Below are 23,788 nucleotides of genomic sequence, written 5' to 3'. Positions count from 1 at the left end.
CGTTTCATCCCTCAAACATGCCGTGTCAGTAACACACAGACTGCTGCGGGAGAGGGGAAACCGTGTCGTGTCGCAGCTCCCGGGAGCCCGGGGGAAGCAGGTAAAAGCCTGTTGGTGACTGGTGCTGGTGGCCTACAGCTGTCCACACCGCCCCAACACTGGCCGGGTCACCGTGGCACCCCACGGCCACTGGCACCCCCAGCTGCTCCTCCACTCCCCCATCACTTTGGGGTTTTTTTTCCCCCCAAAAAAAAGTTCATGCTGATAGCATCTCCTACTTGGCTGTAGGGAAAAGCATAGGAACGAAGAAATCGATGCTGAAAATCCGTGTAACTTGACCCGCGCTGTCCGCCTGCAGCATCGTGCTGTAAGGGTCCCCACAATGCCCAGGCAACTCTGCCCTGGGAACAGTGCCATCACTTAATGTCACCACATGACACTGAAGTGGCAAACTTAGTCATGGAAACTAGGGCGCTAGAATTTTAATATTGTACTCTAAGAGCCATTTGCTGCAGAAAATCCACAACATGTAAGGAAATAATTTCTTAACGTTATTTCTATAAACGTGACAGTGAGCCAGGGGTCACCAGGAAGGGACAGTCCTTCTCTAGGTGAAGTTAGCTTCAACGCAAGGATAACAACAAAAGAGGAAACTTAGGTTTCATGCAGACACTGTAAGCACACACTCTGCCCTGGCTAGAGTACTGGCTAACTACGTGAGAAATAAATGCTCTTCTGGAATACCCTTTCATTTGCAGCATCATTTGCAATTTTCTGCCATTTCTCTTAGTTTCACAAACTTGAAGACCTTGATTCAGTCCCAGGTCAGTGAAGGTGTTTACAGGCTGGTAGCGCTCTCAGAAACAACTGAAAGCTAAGTTTGTAAACTCTACAAATTTAGTTTGAAGGGTTCAGACGTCAGGCACTAAAGGAAACTCTTAACTGGCATTTCAGCTCCTTTTTTCAGCTCAGCTCCTAGGGAGGACCAGTGTCCTCAATCAAATCCCACAATACGACTATCATTCACTCCTGTTTGTAAAGCACTTCAAGATTTCCAACTACATTTGGACATACTACAAATATTAACCAGCCTATGTTTACTAGGATTTTCACATGTAAGCAGACCAATCTTTCCCCTTTTCTCCAGATATGTAACTTCCAGTGCCTAGCTAGGAGTGGTACATTACAATTATTGTGATGTTTGTAATTTATGCATTATTAGTTTTAGGTCGGCTTTAAACATGTTTCACCATGCACTGGAATGTGAAAACTATAATATGTGTTATTCTCTGTATTAACTATGCAACATGAATGAGGGGGAAGAAATACCTAAAAATGGTGATACTCAAGAGTTATGGAACCTGATGCTACCAGAGTAATTTAAAAATATAGAATAAGATTTTGCTTTGCAAATGGCTAACATGGAATAAAACAGCAGACCTTACACTGTTATGTTTAATGTATACACTTTTATCAGAGGCACAGTGTATTTCTGACAAATTTCTTATTGTAAATTACAAGCCTGTATGGCAAGTCAGATTACATATTAAAGAAAGTCTTTGAAATGCAGTGCCTGATGCATCTGCCTGTGTAACTTACTGTATGTTGTTCATAGGAATAGAAACATTTTAAACTACCTTCAACCATCTTTTTCTTGCTGTATAACTACGGTAATAACTTTCTCTCCTGTTGAAGTAGTCAGTAAAATACTAAAGGTTCAGAGAAACAAGGAATATACAACATTACAAAACTGTTTTTGGAAACACGTATTACTTGAAAAATTCCTCCAAATATTTTTGCAGCAATCAAGAAAAAAAAATGTATGCGCTGACGTTGAAAGATGCTCATCATCAGCTGCTACAATACTACATGGTCACTTTAACCCGTATTTTAAGAGTACTCTTGGCAATGCTGCTCTCGCGAGACATTCAGATTGCAGAAACAACACATTTCTTTTTTCCTACCATTTTCATTCAACTAAAAGAAACTGTCCGGAGGAATGCAGACAATCTCCACTACTCCTCATTCCAGCTGGACTTCCAAAAGGCATAGTACCTGAGCATACAGCCTTCACTGCTTGCAATACACCTGCTGCAAAAATGCTCTACAATGTCTCCCTAGTTATACTCCTAGCTACTGTCAAGGCAATAACACCACCCTGGGCTTTCCTGCATTTATTTTCCATAATTCAATGAATTTCCCAGTATCTTGTTTCTCAGCCCTGTATATACGTGGGCTAAGTCTCAGGCACTCTGAGAATTTCAGGATGAAACTGTTCCTTACTGCCCTCTTCCTTGGACATGAAGGAACTTTCCACAGTAACAACAATGTTCCTCTGTATTCCCCTTCTGGATGACTCCCAGACTACAGAATCAATTTCCACAGGAAATAATTTCAAACAACGTTTCATTGCTTTCCGTACCACTTATTTGTGCCTCCTCTTCCTACCATACATAACTTACATACAGACATACAGGCACACAGAGGAGACACCAAGATACTGCAGCACAAATATACCTGCTCCCCTGAAGAATGGATAAGGAAACAAAAAACATTAAAATGTTTAATGTAAGAATGCTTGGCAAAAAGCTTCTTTTAAGATACAATACAGAAACAGAAGCTCACATATTAGCTCCTTAAGCTGTACATCCTACCATCCCCACATATCTCTGGGATTCAGTCTCACTGAGACCTCTCAGTGAGTTTGTATAGCGCTCATCAGCTTTCACAGGTACCACAGCTGTGTCACAGCACCCCTCGGGAATCACCCCGAGCTCTTTGCAAGTGTCAAATAGTACCGAATGCTTCAGAGCACCTTTTCAGCAACGCAGGCTACAGTATCACGTTTTTCAAGAGAAATCAAAAGCAGTATTTATCTCCATTGAATACAATAGTTACTATAACATAAAGCTGCTGAATGATACCTCTGCTCTCCCACACATCTTGTCAACCAAAGCAGAGTTTTCTATGACAAGATTTTTTTTTTTTTTGGTACACCAGACATAGATCTCTCAAAAGCCAATCAGAAATCATGAAACAAATTCACAACAAAAACTAAGTTATAGCCAAAAGCCTCACTGCCTTCTGTTTCAAACACAAGGAGCATTCCTTCAATCCGGCATCATCTAGCACTGACAGATGGAAGCACATACCTACAAAAATCATATCCTTCCCAGAAAAGTGAATGAGAAAGAACTGCCCCACATAAAATTGCTAGTCATATTAATATCAATATCAATAAATAGGGATATATTATTAAAAACAGCTGTACTAATAAATATTGCTGGTGTGGAAAGTACCTTGAGATATATTAATGAGGGTAGGATAAAAATATGGAACAAAGAACTGTGTGAAATACAAATGCTTACTGTATTACAAACAATATCATCTTTACTACTACAACTGCATTTGTGAAAATGACACATTAATACATATATGTGTATGTAAATACATGTACTTTTTTTGTTCATCAGAGACACAACATTTATTTTTTCTCAAGTGTTTAAAGTACTAGTCTAGTGGTCATAATCTCATTTAATAATGAGAAAACTCTGAAATATACAATACTTGGGCAAAGCCAGTTTGGATACCAGGATGTATGGTTCTTTTTGCAATTTTTTGTGGGAAATACTGAAAGAAGAAAAGTGAGAAGGACTGCAACATTTTCTAGCTTTTCGGCTATTCCAAGAGTCATAAATTGAATTAATGAAGTTTTCACAGAACACAAAATCCCATGTTTTGTTCATACCATAACTTACAATAAAAACATGATTATAGAAATGTTTGAAAGCCAAAATATCTTAAAAGCATTATTTCTCACATCTTTCGACTCACAAGGCTTTATCATTTCCATCACAGGTCTCACATTTCATCCTTATCTTTATCCTTACCAATTGTCTTACAAAAGTTCTCTGATCCCACATTTCAAAACAGAAAAGGAACGATGCAGAAGAAGCTGAATGCGAACTTCTGCATCAGTAATGATGCATATGTTTCACCACAGATCCAGAGAACTAGATGGCCATATCAGAACATGAATGCCTGCTTCTAACAAGACCTGGACAGTAACAAACACAGCCCAAAATCAACAGCACTGCTAAGGCCCACAGGATTAATATAAGGTATTTAACTTATAAACATATAAATGACATATCATCATTTCTTTTAAATGCTTTTCCAATTCTTTTTTTTTTATTATTTATTGATGCCTCAATGGTAACAGAGATCCTTGGAAAGTCTGGTTCTGATTGTGTAAGGTTGTGGTTTTCAAAAGCAAAGCAGCTGCTCTCTCCAAATTTCTTTCAGAATTGTCCTTCTTGAATCTGGAAGGAAGGTCACCAGACCAAGGAAGAACAGGGAATGCTACGTGAATGAACCACTGCTTTCTGTCAGGAAAGGAATTTCACTATGATCTACGGCCAAAGAAAATTTCAGTAGTCATATCTTTTACTGAAGCAAAATCATAGGGGTTCATAATACTTAGGGAAAGGTACTTAAATTGCACAGGTCCACCTTTAACCAAAGGGTTGGCTGAATGCAGATATATTGCTCCCTCCCACTATTACAAAATTAGTGGATGGCTACTATTCTGAGCTGGAATTGCAATTTTACCATTATTATTTTATTAATGTCAGCAACAGTAAGAGCACCAAAGTACAATGACGAAAGGTTTATACCAGTTCCAGTTGACTATGGAGAAAAACTTGCACACTTCTACCAAAGCAAGGACCTGTGCTAGTGCACAGCTGAGTTACTTCCCTAAAATGACCAGGGCAGAAAAAGCATGGAGGGATTCTAACAGGTTTGGGCTCAGAGGTTAAGGTTGCCCTTATTCGACTAGAAAGTAACAGTAAAAGAAATATCTTCCAGGGGAATGAAATCATCTGCGTGTGCTGCAATACGGAAATGACTTCTCAAGGAGACGGTAGGGAAATTAAAGACAGCCTGCTCACAAAAACGTACAAAACTAGCAAAGAAAAGGCAACAATATCTCAGAGAAAAAGGGTGGCTCAAACCAGGCTTAGAAGTCATCACAACTATGGGTTTGATACTGAATATCTGAGTTTCCAAAGTAGTTTTTTCCTGACAATTCAAGATATACTGCTGGAACAGTTTTACTCCTTTTTACACAATTTTCTTTTCTCCCCATGTGATCTGACTCTTGCAATGTGAATGAACACATGTGCAGCGAAGGATTAACACATCACTGATTTTTTTCCCTGTTTAAATAATTCTGTGTAGGCAACACAATTTATAGGTATAAAGTAGGATTTATGGTAATATATTTCCTCTTCAAGACATAAATAAGATTTCTTAATAGTTTTCTGTAATTCATTTTCATATAGTACCACATTCTCATACATTTACTAGCATAATGCATCTGCTAGAATAGCAATTGCATACCCTGAACACTATTTTAAAAACTCTTCAATACTAAAAATCTGCTAGAAATATTGTTATCCCTCTTCTTCCACAATTCATTGTCTGCTTCTTGCAGCCTTTTATCTTCCTACTGTATACAGAGGATTTTACAAAAATTAAAAAAAAAAACCAACCCACAAAACAGAAACGTACAAGGTTTCAAAGAATATGAAAGCTCTCAAGCTAGAAAAGTAGAATGTTATACTGAAATAATTATCTGAAAATTTACAGAAGGCTACAGGTCTTTACTTTCAACATTTCCCCTTACTGTATGTTGTATTGCCTTCATTTTCTGAGAAGTTAACTTCTCAGTCTCTGGTGGTGATAATTAGAATACGAACTGCACATATGTCTGTTTTTTTAACATGGACAGAAATTATGTAATTATTCAAATTATATCAGAATTTATATTCAGAAAATTGGTTGTCAGTCAGAAGTGTTGTCTGTATAAAATGACAAAACGATTGCACTAAGAGCAGATGAATTCTAGCATGAATAGCCACTTAAAAAATTCTCTCTTTGGTTAACATATTCTCAACATTTGAGTTGTCTTTGCTGGGCTACCTTCTACTAGCAAGCCTTAGGAATTTTTTTTTCCACCTCACAGAAGCTAAGAGAACTAAAAGAAACAACAGTAAAGAACGGGGTATGTGAGAGAATAAAGGACTTGACTGCAACTACATTTTAAAATTTCAGCTGCCTAGTACAATATCAATATGCAGAAAAAATGTTTTCCATATATTTAATGCCAGTTACCTGAAATACCCTCTGTGAGTCTTAAGATCCGACCTATTCTGTTGATAGTGCCTTTTTCAGGAACTTTCTTTCAGGAGCTCAATGGATACTATAAGACAGGAGAGAAACAGCCACAAGTGCAGGTGGAGTTCAGAGGCTCTACCTAAACTAGAAGTTATTTTTCTAGTGCTATCCACATAGGAGTTGCATAAATGTTCCAAAATACAGAAAGACATACACATACACACGCACGTATAAGTTATTGTCAGTGTATAAGTTACTACTATCCTGAGACTCAAAGAATTTATGTAACATCTGTTTTCATATTTTTTCTATTTTTTTCTAATTAACATGCATATTTAATGCATAAATGCTCAGACCACCTATTTTTCTGCTTATTTTCTCCCTTTCCTAAGTCATGTGTTCCTGTGGGGTGCTCAGCATAGAAGATGCATTAAATTTGGTTGGAGGAGTATTGGGTGAACAGTAAACAAAATATTTCAGACTATCCAAAAGAAGAAAGTATGCTAAGAAAATAATCTTAAAAATCTTCTACAATGGGTTATTTCCCAAAGAAATACAGTCTTCTGTTCACGCATCAAAAATGGAATGGGAGTGACGTCCCATCCCTGCTCAAGACATTAAATCAAGAGTTTAGCATCCAAACTTTCAGCAGCTCTCCTTTCAGTTGCACAGGAAAGCAGGGAGTAAAACTCTGCACCAGAGCAAACCAAATTTTAGTGATGTAAGATGGCACAGTTGTGTTTTTTTCATTTCTCATTGTCAATGCTTAAAATATTCACTTGATGCTAGACCTTACAAAGCACTGAAAGTCAACTCTATCAGAAACAGACCTAAAAACACCGTAAATGTTGCTATTACATCGTGTTCTTCACCCAATATCAAATTGTTAAAGTTAAGTTAAGAATCTAAAATGTTGAGGAGAAAATAAAGTCAGGGGAGTCGAAAGAATTTATCCCTTTACATTTACAGAACTAGGGGGAAAATAGCATATGTTTATACATATGAGTTCTTCCTTAGTAGGCCTGAGAACTGTGAATATGTTTTATTCCATCTTCCTCCTACCATCCTGTTGCTACAAATCTAAAATGAAAAGCAATAAAAGCACATGCCATCCTTTTCTGTATATATTCTACACAAACACTGGTTTTGCTGTAAATCATCTACGTTTGTCTGAATCTAAAATCCATAATGCAATTCAAAACAGAAGAAGAGTTGGGAAGGGAAGTGGGAGACTTACAGTTCTTGTACCTGTCAGATATTTTCTGGTTTGCTATTCATGGCAGATGCCTATTATCCCTACAGACGGCCTCCCTGCCCAAGCCTAAACAGATCCGTTTGTGTCCTCCTCGGTCTACAAGTCTCTCATGCCTGAAGTTCAGATATTCCTGAGCTCATCCTATTTTACCCATTGTGAAGAGAGACATATTCCTCATTTGCCAGCTCACCATTAAGCAGAAGACATGATCAATGCATACCACTGTAAGCTTTAACTATCTTCTCTCAGCACCTTCTCCCTACAGGTTTCATGAGATGCAACGTTAGAAAGGCAATCACATTCCCCATACAGTCACTGTGCACCATTGACTGGCAGGTGATCCAACAAGGAGCGCTGAAAGGTGGTGCATCTCCCACCTTTAAGCAACCTGTTCTTTAACTGATGTGAATGGCACATCAGTTAAACGCAGGAAGCATTTATCTTTCTTCTCTTTAGCCCCTTTGCAACCTCAGACATACACGTATTTTAAAATAGTAACCTTCTCAATTGCTATGAAAGAGAACAATCTGTCTTTATGGCCCCCAAATCAGAAGCTGGACATGTTATTTGAGCACTCTTAAAAAATATTAAATCTTGAGTTGAAATAGGAATCCTCTCTGAGTGTAATAAAAACTAGGAATATGAACACTCCATTCATATCTGAATAGCAATTTGCCCCATTTTAATATCACAACTAAAACAAAGTGCACCTGATGAATATATAAATATTGCAGTCTCATGACTACAGTTATTAGAGTTGGGGTGGACTTCAGTGAAACTGAAACCTGTGTCTTTGCCAGTATTTACATGGAAGAGCTTAGCAGCATGCATTCTGTGATCAAGGTGGACATTTAATACAGCCAGAACTTCTGAAATACTCATATTTCTTCAGCATTCTGTTGCTATCCTCCAAACTGAAGCACTCAGAAGCTCTTCTAAGCTTTCTAAGCATCCTTCTTTACCTTTGCATGTTTTTAACACAAAGAATGTTACCAGCTTGAATCCTTACAAACATAGATTTGTAAGAAGTGTAAACTGGGATTTATTAATGCATCAAAACCAAACATCAATCCTCACAATCTTGCCCCAGTTACAAAGCACACCCTTGTTGCAAACTCCTCTTTTGGCTGGCCAGATTGCTTCTTTAGTAACAATGCTAAAGGAGCCTGCGGATAGCTTCAGCACCAATCCCAGAAGCCTGGGCCTCCCTGTACAATCCTGACCCTCTCGCTTTGGTGAAAGACCTGACCAGCAAGCTCCTCTTCCTCGGATGGGACAGACGGGAAACCAGCCTCTGCTTTCCTAAGTTGGACACCAGTTTGCAAGGGTTTATGAACTAGCCCCTTGTAGCATCATCGCAAATTGCACTGGTCTGTATTTGAACTGCTAGGTATCAGAAAAGGTTTTCAGTAAAGATTTTCTCAGATGCCACACAAGTATCATTGCATAACTGCAACTTTTTTTACATCGTAAGTCAATACTACCACTATAAATTAAGGAGGCATCACAACCAACAAAACCATCAAGACAAAGTCTGAAGCACTGCAGTTTTTCCTCAGTTGATAGAGAATAGCTGGAAACTTCTGTTATGCAGAATTGCTTCCCCTTGAGTGCAATTTTTTCAGGGAAAAAACAGGAGGGGAAGATGGCACTATATGACGTGGCTTAATGTTGACTTAGAGGAATTTCTAAAAGCTGCCATTTAAGCTATACTTGAGATTCTATATTGAAAAAAAAGTGTCTTTAGCACCTGTTCTTTACATTTTACCAATAAATTCTGAACTAAAACTTCATTAGCTTTGAAAAGATCTGAATTATTCTACTGCTACCATGAAAGCATCTTAACTCTTACAGGTGAGCCAACACTCACAGTTCCTATTGTGCTTACCATTAATACTGATCTGTATATTAAATAGAAAGGTATACTGAACACAGCTTCCTTGGAACCTCACTGACTTTTCCCTTTGCCAATTCTAGCAGCCCAGAGACACATGCTCACAAAAAATGGAAATGCAAGTGTTTCAAAATAATTTAGCACGTTGCAAATAAGAAAGTATGGGGTCAACATGAAGTCCTTAAACATGTGGCTGCAGTATAATATCTCTTGCAGATAATTTTGTTTATAAGCATTTCTCACCTTCGTTGAGCTCTCTGCAGTGCAGAACAGCAATCTGAGTACTATATCCCACAGGCAAAAGCACTGTGATATCCCTTGCATAAACTAATATAGCTACATTTCAGAAACACAATTTTCATCGTCAGGGAATCAAGTCCAAACTAACAATTTATATCTTATTAAGAAATTTCTGACTATGAATTCGACTCAATTTTCTCTGTCAGTTACATTTATAACCCTCAGGTTATAGATTTGAGGATAACTGCGCATTAACAAAGGGCTGAAAAAACTTTGGTTTTGCTGGTGCAGTGGTTTGTTGGTGCAAGCTCAACAAACCACTGCATTCATTTACCTAGTAAAGAATGCTTTTGGAACCAACTGGGAAAGGTGGTCAAAACTGTCATAAAAGTTTTTTATGCTTCATGAGGACTTGACTCAGCTTCTGGTCACTGTGCAGTTGGTGCATATTAGGATTGCGAATGGGTATGTGAAAGCTGTGCATTTAATAATGAATGCATGACTGCTTTGTCAGGGAATTACAGAGATTCACCAGTGTAAAGATATGAGTACCTGCTTTGATAAGCTTTGTATGTTTCCAGCTCTTAAAGTGTCTTTTAGCACCTGTTTATCTTATGAGATGTTTGAAGAAGTCTTAGATGTACAAATAAAAAGGAGCCCTGAACAAAATGTCTACCCTCCAACCACAGACTTGAAAAGTCTGATAAAGGTACTAAGATCAGTATAGGAAAAATCACTTCGCTCTCTTTAAAGACTGTCTTCATTCCTTTCTGCCTTCTCTCCATGTTCACCTAAATTTCTTGTGGACTCGCAAGGAAAAGTGCCAGTATATCTGGCCTCCTGATTCTCAGGCACCTAAAGGACTGCTTATAGAACCTCGTACATCTTTCTTTCCTAGGAGCACAGCTCTTCCTGCTGTAAGCTTGCTATAAGCATCACAATCTTTATGGTGACTCCAAATCCTTTGTCACAGCCAGGTCAGGTTGGAGATTTTTCTGCCTTTCTCAGCAAACCAGAATCCCCCTGGATATAAGACATGTAAAATTCACTTTCTCAGGTAACCAGTGGATGATAACGTACAATAGGAGACCTACTTCTTCAATAAATCAGAACAGAAACAGATTACTAAAAGGTCTTATCTGAGAAACATGGGGAATAAGTCTGTAGCTTTGAATGTTCAGCCCTTTCAGTTGTGAGGGGCAGGAGAAGGATCATAGCCTTGCTATCAGCATCAAGTTTAAGGAGAAGGAGAAAGTTACGCTGACTCTGTGTGATGCCATATTCATACAGGAAGGATAACCCGCACTGAGCACACTACTGTCAGGTAGTTGATGGATTAATTACTTATTATTGTCAGATTTTTTTGTTTTCCCAACTTCCACTTTTTCAAATTAATTAATTGAAAATAATTAATACTTCTGATATACTAAACATCTTCAACCTTAACTCACCTGACAGAAGTTTTCTACTCACTGTATTTTCAAAGCACTTCAAGAAAGAAGTAACAAAACCTTTGAATGTACATGCGAATGATCTCTTCCAGTGCCAGATCTTAAGTAAAAAATGGGTGAATATGGCCATGTCAATCATAACACCAAGTAAAAATGGATGAATGTGGCCATCTTGATCACAACGCCATGCAGAAAACTACGATGGTTAGTTTGTTCAAAACCTCTGAAGCATCTATCAAAATCTCGTCATGCTCTGCGAGAGAATACATGCGTACAAGTTACCGAAAAGGATGACAATACCCGTGGTTGGAAAGACAAACCCAAGTCTAGAGCTTTGTTTACTGTCATGCTTTCCTTTGACCTCCACAACACGATAGAATTACTTTTGCTCTTTTACTTTCTCCACCACTATCATAACATGAGACTGCATTTCCTTTTTCATGTTCTGTCCTGTCCTAATAAATACTCTGCATTGTAAGGGGGTCACTAATTCAGCCCAGCCTCTTGGTGAGCAGGCTTAAGTAGGTTTAAACTGAGAGACTGCATTGGTAAGCTACAGGTCCCCAAAAAGCATATCCAAAGATAGCATCTTTACAATGATTTACTGAAAGCAGCAGCTCGTTTTTATAAAACCATCCCAAAACATAAAATTGATTGAACCAACTGCTGTGCAGGGCATACGCAACAGCTGATCAAAATCATTCAAGATTTTTTTCCTATAGAATATCTCCAGAGCTTGTAGAGTTTTTCCTACTTTATTACTTCAGTTCTGATACACAAATCACTTCGGCAAGCAGAAAAATTAAGGCTGACTGATATTTGTTCTGCTATTTTTAACTGGAAATTTACATAAACTCAAAATAATCTCACACATGAAAAAACAAAATAAAAGCCAAATATACTTGAAAATCACCAGCAGTTTTCGTAATGTAAAAACTATTATCTTCCCAATTATCACGCTTCAAATGATACAGCATGCCTTGACTAATTGTATCCCAGAGAAGCTCCAAAACGCACCATACAGATTACTCTAAAGGGTCCAACACTTCTTCCATTTCAAAAAGTTTTAATGGATAGATTTATAATAGCATTTTAATATAAGAAAAGACCACTGTGCTTTAAAAAGGCAGCAAAAGATGAAAACTTTTTCCAAACTGAAAAGATATCATTGCTAACTTTACCTTCCTTATACAAAACAACACTGATAACAGTTTATCTATTTTCTTGAGCCTAACAAAAAGTTCTCCATTTCAGAGTGTGCTACATGAAGCTTTGCTTGCCTTTTATACAGTAAAGTAATTTTATGGTATTGTGTCACAATGAAGGACAAAGATAAGCCAACTGTTTAGATTCCTCTCCTTTATGTTGTGGCTTTGATCACTAACAATGCTGCATGAACAGCCAACAGAAGGCTGACATTTCATAAAATATGCAGTGATAAAAACTAATACTGTAGCATCTGGGAGCGATATATAAAATGCAGAAATACACCTAATAACTGTGATCTTAAATTACAAGTTACTAAAAGCCCATACGCAGCATACCTAAAAGAAAGGGAAAGATTAAGACAGGATTTTTGTGCTTCTACTCCTAAAAACAAATTTAAAAAAATTAATCCAAGATATGCTTTCTATTATTCTTAACAATTTCTCTGGTTCCCTTGGATCTTAAAAGCAGCCTTGCAGAAGAGTGCTTTTTTGCCGTATCATTAGGTATCAGCAAAAGCTAAACACATTATAAGCCTTCTTTGTGCTGTATTAATGCTCTAATGCTTTGCGAAGTCCCCTTCATTGTCTCTTTTAAAACATCAATCACACAAAATACATATAAAACCTGGTGACTGACTCTTCACTGTTATGGGAAAAGCTGAAGCTCTATGACAACCAAAATAAGTAAATATCCTTCCAAGAAGCTGCATAAATTAAGTAAATCTCAGAGTAGAAATTACATTATTTTCATTTATTTACCTTAAGAACATTAAGAACATACAGGACAGGCCACATAAAATGGAGGATTACATCCTAGAAAGCAGTGAATCCCTAAAGAACTTACAAGTTATAGTGAATAACCAACTGCTTTTTTTTGCTCTTACTATGTTGCTGTAGCTAAGCAGCTAAAAACAATCCCTGGGTGCATTACAGGGAAATATATGGTAGTACTAAGGACCTGAAATTATCTGCACATATGGCTTCACTGGAATGCCATAACCAGGCCTAGTATCTTTAATTTAAAGGAAAGTTGAAATTAAAAGGGCCCAAAAAGGAGTTACAAGAATTACAATCAGGAAAACCTTCTTGTTATTATGCATGTGTAAAAGAGAGAGAAGGAAGATCAGTATCTTTATTTATGATAAGATTAGAAGTGACTTGATTGAGATCTACAACTTACTACATGCGGAAAAGATGTAATAGTAAATAACTCTCTAATCAAGCATAGAAAAGGATAGTAAGACAACTATTGAAAAACAAAATCAGACAAATTCAGTCTAGAAATACATCATCTTAATTATTATATCAGGTTAGCTGGGGACATAATGCATCTCCTTTTGTATCTTAAATATCAAGCTAAGGGTAAAGTAATGGTTTAGATTAAAAAAAAAAAAGAATTAAATCTTTACCTTGTATTATGTCAAAGATGGAATGGGTAAACAATCGAAATGACCTCTCTTGCGCTGAAAGCAGTTTAATATTAAAGAAACGGAAATACACAATTAACTTTAAAAGACAGTTTTACAGACCAACCTGTTCTCATTTATGATTCCACGGGTCATAGTTTTCTCCAATTACTCAATATGAAAAAGTTACTTTTATCTACTACAACATAAAAATAATTTTAGGAAAGGGTGCAAGTATACTATCTATCTTTACAAGAATACATCATCGAGAAACAAAGAGTGACTTATGTGGTGCAATAGGTTAATCAACCACTGGTCATCCACAGGTCTACATAACATTAATATGGAACTGAAACAATTAAACAAAAATCAAAGCTAAAGTAATTCCCCCAAAATAATCTGAATATAATGGTGCAACACCTGCTTATGGCACCATAAAATGGGCAGGACTTCCTCAGCATAGTTATGAGATCTAGAAAAATGCCTAAAGACCTAATCTTACCAAAGAAAACATAAAGAACTCAGCTCTTTAGTATTAGGCCCTCATTTATTAGCAGGGGAGAAGGAATCATGTATCAGATGAAAAAGAATGCAAAAGAAAATCTGTATTTGGTGCCTGAAGAACCGTGAAGCATATTTTCTGTCTGAAAAACCCATAACAGTTTAAGTATGTGGGAGGCAATTGTCCTTGTGCTTATAATTAGAGTCCAAATTTAGGGATTTCACTGCTTAATGCACACCCATCCGCCTGTTATTCTTACCATAGTTTTTTATGTCACTTAATGGAGATGAATACTCTTTTCCCACTTCATATTTACATCAAGGCTATTTAATTTTTTTAGGCTGCTATAATAGGTTAAACAGCAGTCTCAACATCACTCTTCATCTCCCACTGGACAACGAATGGCATTATGAGACTGTGAATAGATGAAGGCATATTTACATTCATAATGTTCTTGACTATAACAGTTATGTAAATTATGATTTTACATTTGCAAATACTATAATTCTCAGTTTCAATGCATACTTTACTACTCTTTCATCATTAACTTCCTATATACGTTACACGGAGAAAAAACACCAATGAAAAATAAAGAAACTAAGTGCTGTGATCACAGAACTTCTGTAAATAGAAAAAATCCTTTGTTTCTAAATCGATCTTACCCCTGTATAGACAGGGTGCTGGACTACTCTCACTGCTCATTTGGAGTGCATAAAACCTACAGAGGTTTGTAAGAAGGTAATGAAAACCAAATCGATGGTTTGTATTTTAACCCCACCAAAATCAAACAGCTGTATTGCTGATGAAAATGAAATTTTTCCCCGTCTGTATAAATAATATTTTTTCTATTCATTGACGAAATGCCATGGAAACATTATGTTAATTACAGAACTGCATGTAGAGTTTGGGAACATGTTTACAGATGTTACACAAGAACGAAAAACTCCAAAATAACAATTTTCATTAACTAAGCTATTTCTCCACCAAAATGGATAGAATGCTCTTTAAAGATCCTCAGAGTGAAAAATGAACTTTTCAGTTAAGAAGAATATTCACCTCTCATATCTCTCTTAACACATATACACTTACACACAAAAAATGTGTATTTCTATGTATACTTCGCCAGGATTTTCTGTGATGGTCAGCTAAGTACTTCCTTCAATCTTTTAACATGTAAATCTGACTCAAAACTATGCTTTCCAAATGAAAACTGTCAAATCAAATTGGTCCAAATATTCTGATTTATTTTGAGATGAGGATTTTTTTTGTGTGTTTTGGTAAGAGCTTAGTATGACATTTTCAGACTATGAATGCAAATATATGTAACAAAACAGCTCTCAAACTACTACAGTCTCAGATATATATGTTATTTTTAAAGAGGTGATTCCCTGATACCTGAGAACCACTGTGTGAATGAAGAAACGTTACTCATCTTAAGGAAGTAAAATTGGGCACATAAGACAAGTCAGGTCAGCCCTGCGTATAATGAAATTGCTGCTTAAGTATGTCGTTTTTCAAGTTACTCAACATGCAATCATTAGAAGACTCAACTTGAAATGCAAGGATTGTGTATACATTGAAAGACAAACTTCAAAAGGACAGTGTCTTTTTTGGTCACTCTTACCTTTGCACCATGTAATAAAAATTAATCTAAAAGGACTTCAAGTTTATGTTCCAATTCAGCAAGTGGAAAATGTATGGACTCGGACGATGACCCACACCATCAAACTGTCTCTTCCATTAAGCATCACTTCCCTCTCCTCAATTACTTCAACCAATTTATTTTCTGTGTGAAGTACTATATTTCCTACATTTCTGCTGAATGCCTGGCAAAAGGGAAGTTAGAAAGGGTATCACTGCGGCACTGGTGCGAATTATAGCTACCAAACAGGAATTCCTTCCTCTCAGCACCCTACAAATACTGTGAAAATGGTCAGTTATTTTGTGGGACTTTTTACAGCAAACCTTAGGGAAGTTGAGGAAACCTTCCCAAACTCACAGTATGTTTGTACAGGAAACAGGGAAGTCAATCTAATACCACTGCCTAATATCTGCTGCAGGGAAAATACCGAAATCTTAAACTACTGTCAACATTAATTAAAAAAAATAAAATAGTCACAAGAAACAAGACGCTGAAAAGTACTTGAGTACTGCCAAAGTTTTGTATACATCATTTACCACAATTCTTCAAAGAAGTCTGCACATGAATTCTTCTGTTTCAGGTTCTTGCATTTTAAGTTTGCCCATTAATCATATATTCAAGAAAGCATTATATCAGAAGAGTAGTATCAGATAAGTTACAAAAACTACATTGGTCAAATTTTCTTTTCAAAGACTCTAGGAGCATAAGGCAGATCCCTGTGTAGAGTAAAAATAAACTCATGTCATGAATCAAGAAACTTGCTGAATATTAGAACTTTCTTTTTGATATGAAATAGTTCATCCTTTTAATGATGTGTTATAATACATTATCTTCCGGAATGAGAAAAAGATTTTGTATGAGAATGTTTTTATATTTATGCTAGTCTATGACATTTCTTTGCTAAAAACTAAACATTGAAGTAAAACGAAAACTTGATTGTTTCCCCCCCAAACGCTATAAATCCATGCAACTTTCATATCTATAGTGGTCGTGCACAAAAATAACCACAAATTCATTCAACATTTACACTTCATTCATCAAAATGCACTTAATATATGAAATGAATAAAGACAGATAATTAGTTGGTCACTATTCATCTGGAGCAAAGTTTCACACTATAAAATATCCTCAGCTGGAGCACTAAATCCTGATTAGAAATAACTAGATACTGATTCACAACTTAAACATTTTATTCAATTCCCTTGCTTTTGTCAAAACTTACATTTACAAGGTAAATGCCTTTTTAAAAGTTTTTAAGCCAAAATTCAATAGAAGATACTGTATGACTTTTCTGCGTGTTTGCTTGTTAAAAAAAAAACCTCCACTGAATTCCTGTTTATTTCAAGTATTTGTATTCATACCAAGAAAACTCACTAACAGCATGAAAATTCAGAAAAGTACTCTTGTATTTGCTTTAAGTTAAATACCTTCCATAGTCTGAGTCTAAATGACCAAAAAAGAAACTAAGTACAATCTGTGCTTTCAAGAGCAATGTGTAATTGACGTCTCCCTACCATTTACTCAGGGAAGAAATACTGTGGCTTCTGGATTTTAAATTCATCAAAATCACTTTTCCATCAGGTGGTATGAGTGACTCCAAGCAAGAGTGTCTTGATCTGCTTTTTGTTGTTACGCTTTATGGGAAGAATACATTCACCTAGAGATGAGCATTTTCTTCCTTTTGTCCCCTCTACTCCCTTCTTCCCTCCGCCAAATGCAGTTACATGAGAATGACAACTTTTTCTTGGCTCCAGCTTGGATCCCACTATAGAGTATACTTCTGTGATTTTAAAATAACCTAGATTAAAGTCCCAAGACGAAGTCTGAACATTTATAATACAGAGAAATTCTTGCAACTGATCTACAACTCCCTTGGAAAAGAAGAGAAATAAGGCAGGTTTCAAGACACCAGCAACCTTTTGACTGTGCTTTTATATGACCTCAATATTGCAAGACATGCATGCTCCTGAATAATAATCAAACAACATTCATCCATCGCTCCCAAATCTACTTCAACCATTTGTACCAGAATCAACGCTTATTAAATTAATGCTTATTAGAAAAGATCTTACAGGATCGGACACTAGCATTGAGACAAATACTGCAAAAGTTGATGTCAAGATTTTAATACTCCTTTAAAAACTGTAAATCTCCAGAAACATTATGTTCTTAAAGAAAAACTTCAATATGAAGCCATGTACTGTACATCACTCAGTGCAACCTTTAATAAAACCACATGAAGTTGCTCAGAAAGTTCTGAGTTCTACAAAGCTCCACATTAATTTATCTAAATACAATAGAGCACTAATAATAAAGAATAACTTCTGACCATCATGGCTCCTATTACCTTAAAGAAATGTTTGAAGTTATATATTTGAGTTCATTGAATAAATAGCACCCAGCAATGTGCGGAGGGTCTTAAATGAGTAGGCAGTTGGACATCACTATCTCTAATTTGGCTTTATTCATTTGTTTTCCATCTAACTACAAATGCTGGCCAGTCACAACAACACTGCTACTTGTACTGGAGATATAGTCCCTAATACTGGACTCCAGCTGCACACTGGTACCTGTCAGTATCACTCAGTACATGTTCAGACACTAAAATCAGTATAACTTAAGAGTTAAAAAGCACTGAAATCCTGTGAACTTCCTTAAGAACTTGTCCTAGAAGTAAAGCATTCTGTAAGTCCCACAATATTTCTTGGGGAGGAGAAGAGAGAAAAGAAAGGGAGCCAAGGATAGCCATGAAATAGCATCCCTTTGCCTTCAAGGGAAGTTGCAGCCAATATTTTAGAATTTTTTTTTCCTTAAAACTTTACTGGGATATTATCACAGCTTTGAACACATCAGAGACAACTGTCTGTAATGGTCACATCTATGGTAAGAGGATCACTTCAAAGGTACCAAAATATCATTACAATCTTGTATTTAAATATACACCACTGGCAACCCAACAGTTTCTCTCCTCCATGGTTTTCTTCATGCAGAAACACGTAAGGCTGCCACTTTTAATCCTTTAAGAACAATTTTAATAAATTCTTATTTAACAAATTCTGATCAGCGTTTAGGATCATCTAAGTCAGCAGTGGTCTGTTACTGAAAAAAAACCCACAAATAAAGGTTTTCTGACCAGGTTCAAGCGATATCACTTGTTGCCACTGAAACGCTTCTGAAAAAATTTTGAAGGTCAACAAAATGCAGAAGAGACAGCATATAATGAAATTATATGAGATATACATAATAGTAAGCAGGTAACAACAAAGGCAAGAAGATGCTGTCCTCAAGTAGAATCATAGACTTGTTTGGGTGGGAAAGGACCTCTAAAGATCACCTAGTCCAACCCCTCTGCCATGGGTGGAAGGTTGGGGTATCTTCTACTAGATCAGGTTGCTCAAAACCCCATTCAACCTGGCCTTGAACACTGCCAGGGATGGGTCATCCACAGCTTCCCTGGGCAACGTGTTCCAGTGTCTCACCATCCTTCGCCTAAAGAATTTCTTCCTTATATCTCATCTAAATCTACCCTCTTTTAGTTTAAAACCATTACTCTTTGCCCTATCCCTACAGGCCTTGGTAAAAAGTCTCTCTCCATCATTCTTATAAGCCCCCTTTAAGTATTGAAAGGCAGCAGAAAGGTCTTCCTTATTACTGGCATTTCCAACTAGTGAGGCTGGTTTTCTGGTTAAAATGAAAATGAGCTATTAAGCAGGAACCACCTACAAGGAAAAAAGCTCTGCCAGACCTGGCTGGGCTCTATCCAAGGCCAGCTCAAGCTTCAGAGCCACACTGCCCAAACTGAGGCTCAGAAGGCAAAGGGGGCAGCCTGCCAGGGGGCAGGGGCAAGGGAGGTGCAGCAAAGATCACTGCCAGAGGCAACTTCAACTAAGAAGGACGTGAAGGAGTACCAGTTTTGTCAAGTGAGGACCAGCTACATAAAGTGCATAAATGTTGACACGGTACCAAGAGAGAAGAAAGGATGTCTGAAGCGAATGGGCTGATAACACACAGTGGTGCTACTCCTCACCAGGACAATCTAACAGCTACTGAAAATAAAGCTATGGGAATTACTAGTCCTGAGGTGATAATACATACCCTTGTGGGGAACTGATATAACTTGATTTTAGTGCTTTGAAAAAAAACTCTTGGTCCTGGCCCTGTTCCTCCATCCTTTGAAGCTGCATGTCCTGCAAGTTTTGCTACATCTGAGAAAAAAGTTCTTAGCTTACAGATATCTCTCTCTATAGCCAATCTCTGCCATACAGCCATAAATTAAACATAAGCGCATGGACCACCCACACTGTAGGAACAGCAACAACAGAAACACTGCAATAAATGCATTTTGCTGGGTTTTTTTTTTGAAGACTTAAGATGTTCTGCTCATACAGATGTGTGATGACCTCTGTGAGCTGCCTAACAGTGTAACAAATGGGTAATTTAGCATTAACACCACAGATTATTGTAGTGCTTAAGAAAAGCTGCCATCTGTAACATGATTGCAAGTCACCAGATAGTGCTTTTTAGACTGATAGAGAAGCTTATTTGAACTTGAAGTAACTAACAAGTTATAAAACACCACCTATTCCAGAGTCTGTAAGAAAATATATAAAATCACTTAAGGATTTATTCTTAGAAAGTACTGCATTTCAAATTATAACGACTTTCTGCAGTATTTAATTATCTGAGATATTTCCTCTGAAAAATACAGTCCATGTTTCCTGATGTTTCATAACACAGTTTATAAAATGAAGACTTTAGAGCCAGGCTACAAGCCAACAATTATCACCTACTACATGGGATTTAATTACTCCTTAAGTCAAAGGAACTATGTTTAAAGCTATATAGTACTTTGTTTTCCCTATAAATTATTTCAATAGTGAAACTTGTTTGACCAGTTTCATTATTATGTCAACATAAAAAAAATCTGAAATGCAAGAAATTGGGAAGTGTTAAGTGAAACTCCAATCTTGGAGGGAAATACAGGAAAACAAAGAACAGGCATTTTAAAATATTTTGTCTTCAGAGAAATTATTGGTCTTAAATACAGGTTTAACAATTCCTAACAGATTAGGAATAATAAGTAAAACACATGAAATGAGCATTATCATTTTCCTGCCAAAGAATTCTTAACATGATTTAATTCAAAGTCTGAAAAATCTACAGCATACGAATCCTGAAACAACTATGTCAAGCTTACTACGAAGCAAGCAATCTTAAAACAGTTATACTGAAATACTGGGGCTCCTCAAAAACATCAATTGCAGTGTTATTTTCTAAAGCAATAGTCATTGCTTTCCTTAATGAAATTTCTATGTTCTTGTTTTCCTAAGAGCTGTAAGAGGAAAAATGGCCAAGGACAGAAGATATTCACCATTCAGCAAACAGGGGATGGGGAAAGAAAACACGTGCATTTTGGCAGTCTATTTTAATCACGAAGACAGAGCAGGCAATTGATTTTTCTTTCTTCCCTTCTCATTTTCATTCAGCAGCCAACAACAAGCAGCGGATCTACTGGTTATATTCATACCATGTTATTGCATGGGTAAGTAAAATCAAAGAGATGAAATGGAAGGTAAGAGCAGCACCCACAGCTTTAAGTTTGCATCGCAAGTATCAAGACTTGTCTGTAGTGTGGTCTACCACTGAACAAACATAACACCTACTTTGCAAATGAAAGATATCTGGCAGGTTACACGGAAATCCCTGCTGCCTGAAGCTAGTCTTCTTCACTGGTCTGAATGCTGCCTCCAACACTTGGGAGTGAGAGAGGAGGGAAGCATTACGCTACCGAAATTGGCTCACCCTGAACTCACCGTGGGGTAGAAGCCAACTTTGTCAAAAGTTGTAATACTTAAAAGAAAGATCTCCCAGACCTGGTCATGAGTGTATAAATCTTGTCTTATATTAAATTGTACATTGAGCTAACCAGAATATTCAAAAGCTGCTATAGCAACCTTCAACAATTTTAACTAGCTCTTGAAAGACATGTATTCTCTAGTAACGGGAAAAAAAGCTATTTTCATTAGTTTTTCTAACTAACAAAATAAAAAGACATTCCTAAAATTATGTAAATCAGTACAATGAGTTCATTCTAATTATTTACTATAGCATTATCATGTCATTTTTTAATTTCATAAAGTTGGATGCAATGAAAAATGATCTGGATATAACCTATAATAAGCAGTCTAAACACTTGAAAATGGTGAAATCATATAAGCACACATGCACACACAAAAAGACTAAGCCACCAAAAGCACAAGTCTTTACTTCTCAACTCTTTTTGACAGTTCCAAAATTCAGGCACACATCCAGAAGAACTTTCTGCCCCACGTCTGGTCAGTAAAGAAATTGAGGTTAACCTTGAATTTTTAATGTCACCTGCAGCCAGTGACTGCTTTTTCTAATGCAAGTGACAGATAAACAGCAAAACACTCCCAAGATGATACACAAAGCACCACACACCATAAGTGCATTTTTATTTTTATACCAACTCAATTTCTCAAATGGATAACCAATGTTCCTACTAATTTACATTAAGAATTGAGTGAGGCATGAAAATTGTTCTGATGCATAGGCTCTATTTCTTTAATGTACTGCATAGTGTTCCGTACTTTATTGCAACACTGGAAAAAACTACACCCTAAAAGGTACAGAAACTATTACATACAAAAACACAAGCACATGTATGTCTCAAAAAATCACATCAGAAAGGGTTTTAAATTATCCAGAGCAGTATGAAGGAAAGACAATTAATTGAAGTCACTGATGGAAGTCAGTAAAAGCAAAAAATTGTTCCTATTAAAATTAGTTTCCTGACCTTTAATCTCTTGAACTGGTGTTTTTCTATAGACCAATACCAGTACTCGATATCTACATTGTTAGCATTTCAACTTCTTCATTTCTTTACAGAATTCAATAGTATCACCTGAACATTTGCAAGGTAATTCCAAACTAAACAGAGGGAATATGGCAAATTGAGGTAATATAATCTAGCTATTTAAGGCAAAATTGGCAAGTATTTAACAGCAAACACTGTATCATTACTAAACACTGCCAAGTTGTTAAAGTAAGGAGAGGTTTCATTAGACAGTGAAGTGCCCCTCCTGGTCAGGACTTAGGGCATATTACGGAAGAAAGCAAAGAAAAGCTCCCACTGATGCTGTCAATGTTTTACCAGTTCTGTGGTAAGCAGACTTCAATCCAGTTATCCATCATTTTTAAAACCAAACACTACAGTCAATATTTTCACTTGTCTTTTAAAATTTAACGTAGTAAAGTGGGCAGAAAAGTACCTCTGTAAAATAAGATAGTTTTTTTACAGAAAAGGTGTTTAAAATTGTTTTTGGACAACTACAGGAAAGACAGCACAAACATCATTTTTATAAATGCTAATATGTAACTGACATCAATGAAATTGAGACAAACTCAGCTTGTTTTTTTTTTAAAAAAAAAAACATAGAAAAATTAACTCACATACTGGCAGGTGCTCAAACACAAAGGAGAGAGTTGTCTTTAGAATGATATTCTTCACACATTCAACAGTCAAGTAGCACTGTGATAAGGCCCAGCTACCAGCAGCAACGAAGAAGCTGGAGCAGCAGTCCCGGTACCAGACTTCTGGAACCGACCTTTGGATGGAAAACACAGATGCGTGATCAAAAAATGCAAAAAACATTTTTAATTTTTAGTTTGACCTAAAAGGATTCAAGTGACCTAAGGCTTTGGATTTCTTCTGGAAATTTCCATATGACAAAAAGTCAAGTGACCAAAACTAGTATTATTTTTCAAGTCAAATAAGTATCTCACATAATCATGTAACAGGAGAGATGGAAACAACATGTAAGATAAGTCCACGGGGTTCAATTTATTTATTTTTAAGAAGACAATAATGGTAGAGAGACGACTCTAACAACTTGAGCATTATGAAGACTTCTTCAGTATTCAACCTGAAATTTACATCAACCTGCAATTCTTGGCTATTTCTCACCATTATTTTCGATTCCTCCTGCT

At 36.7% G+C, this 23,788-nt stretch overlaps 1 protein-coding gene across 1 annotated transcript in view; it reads right to left on the bottom strand.

The window, feature by feature from the left end:
* The window catches only part of TBC1D5 (TBC1 domain family member 5), a 350,320-nt gene that overhangs the window by 259,204 nt on the left and 67,328 nt on the right, over positions 1 to 23,788 (bottom strand). The window contains exon 3 of the mRNA XM_068404675.1: positions 23,252 to 23,406. The gene's annotated coding sequence lies outside the window, so the exon portion shown is untranslated. The remainder of the gene's footprint in view (positions 1 to 23,251; positions 23,407 to 23,788) is intronic.

Source organism: Nyctibius grandis, chromosome 7, assembly GCF_013368605.1.
Source record: "Nyctibius grandis isolate bNycGra1 chromosome 7, bNycGra1.pri, whole genome shotgun sequence".
Classification (NCBI taxonomy): Eukaryota; Metazoa; Chordata; class Aves; order Nyctibiiformes; family Nyctibiidae; genus Nyctibius; species Nyctibius grandis.
This window is presented reverse-complemented; position numbering and strand designations above follow the sequence as displayed.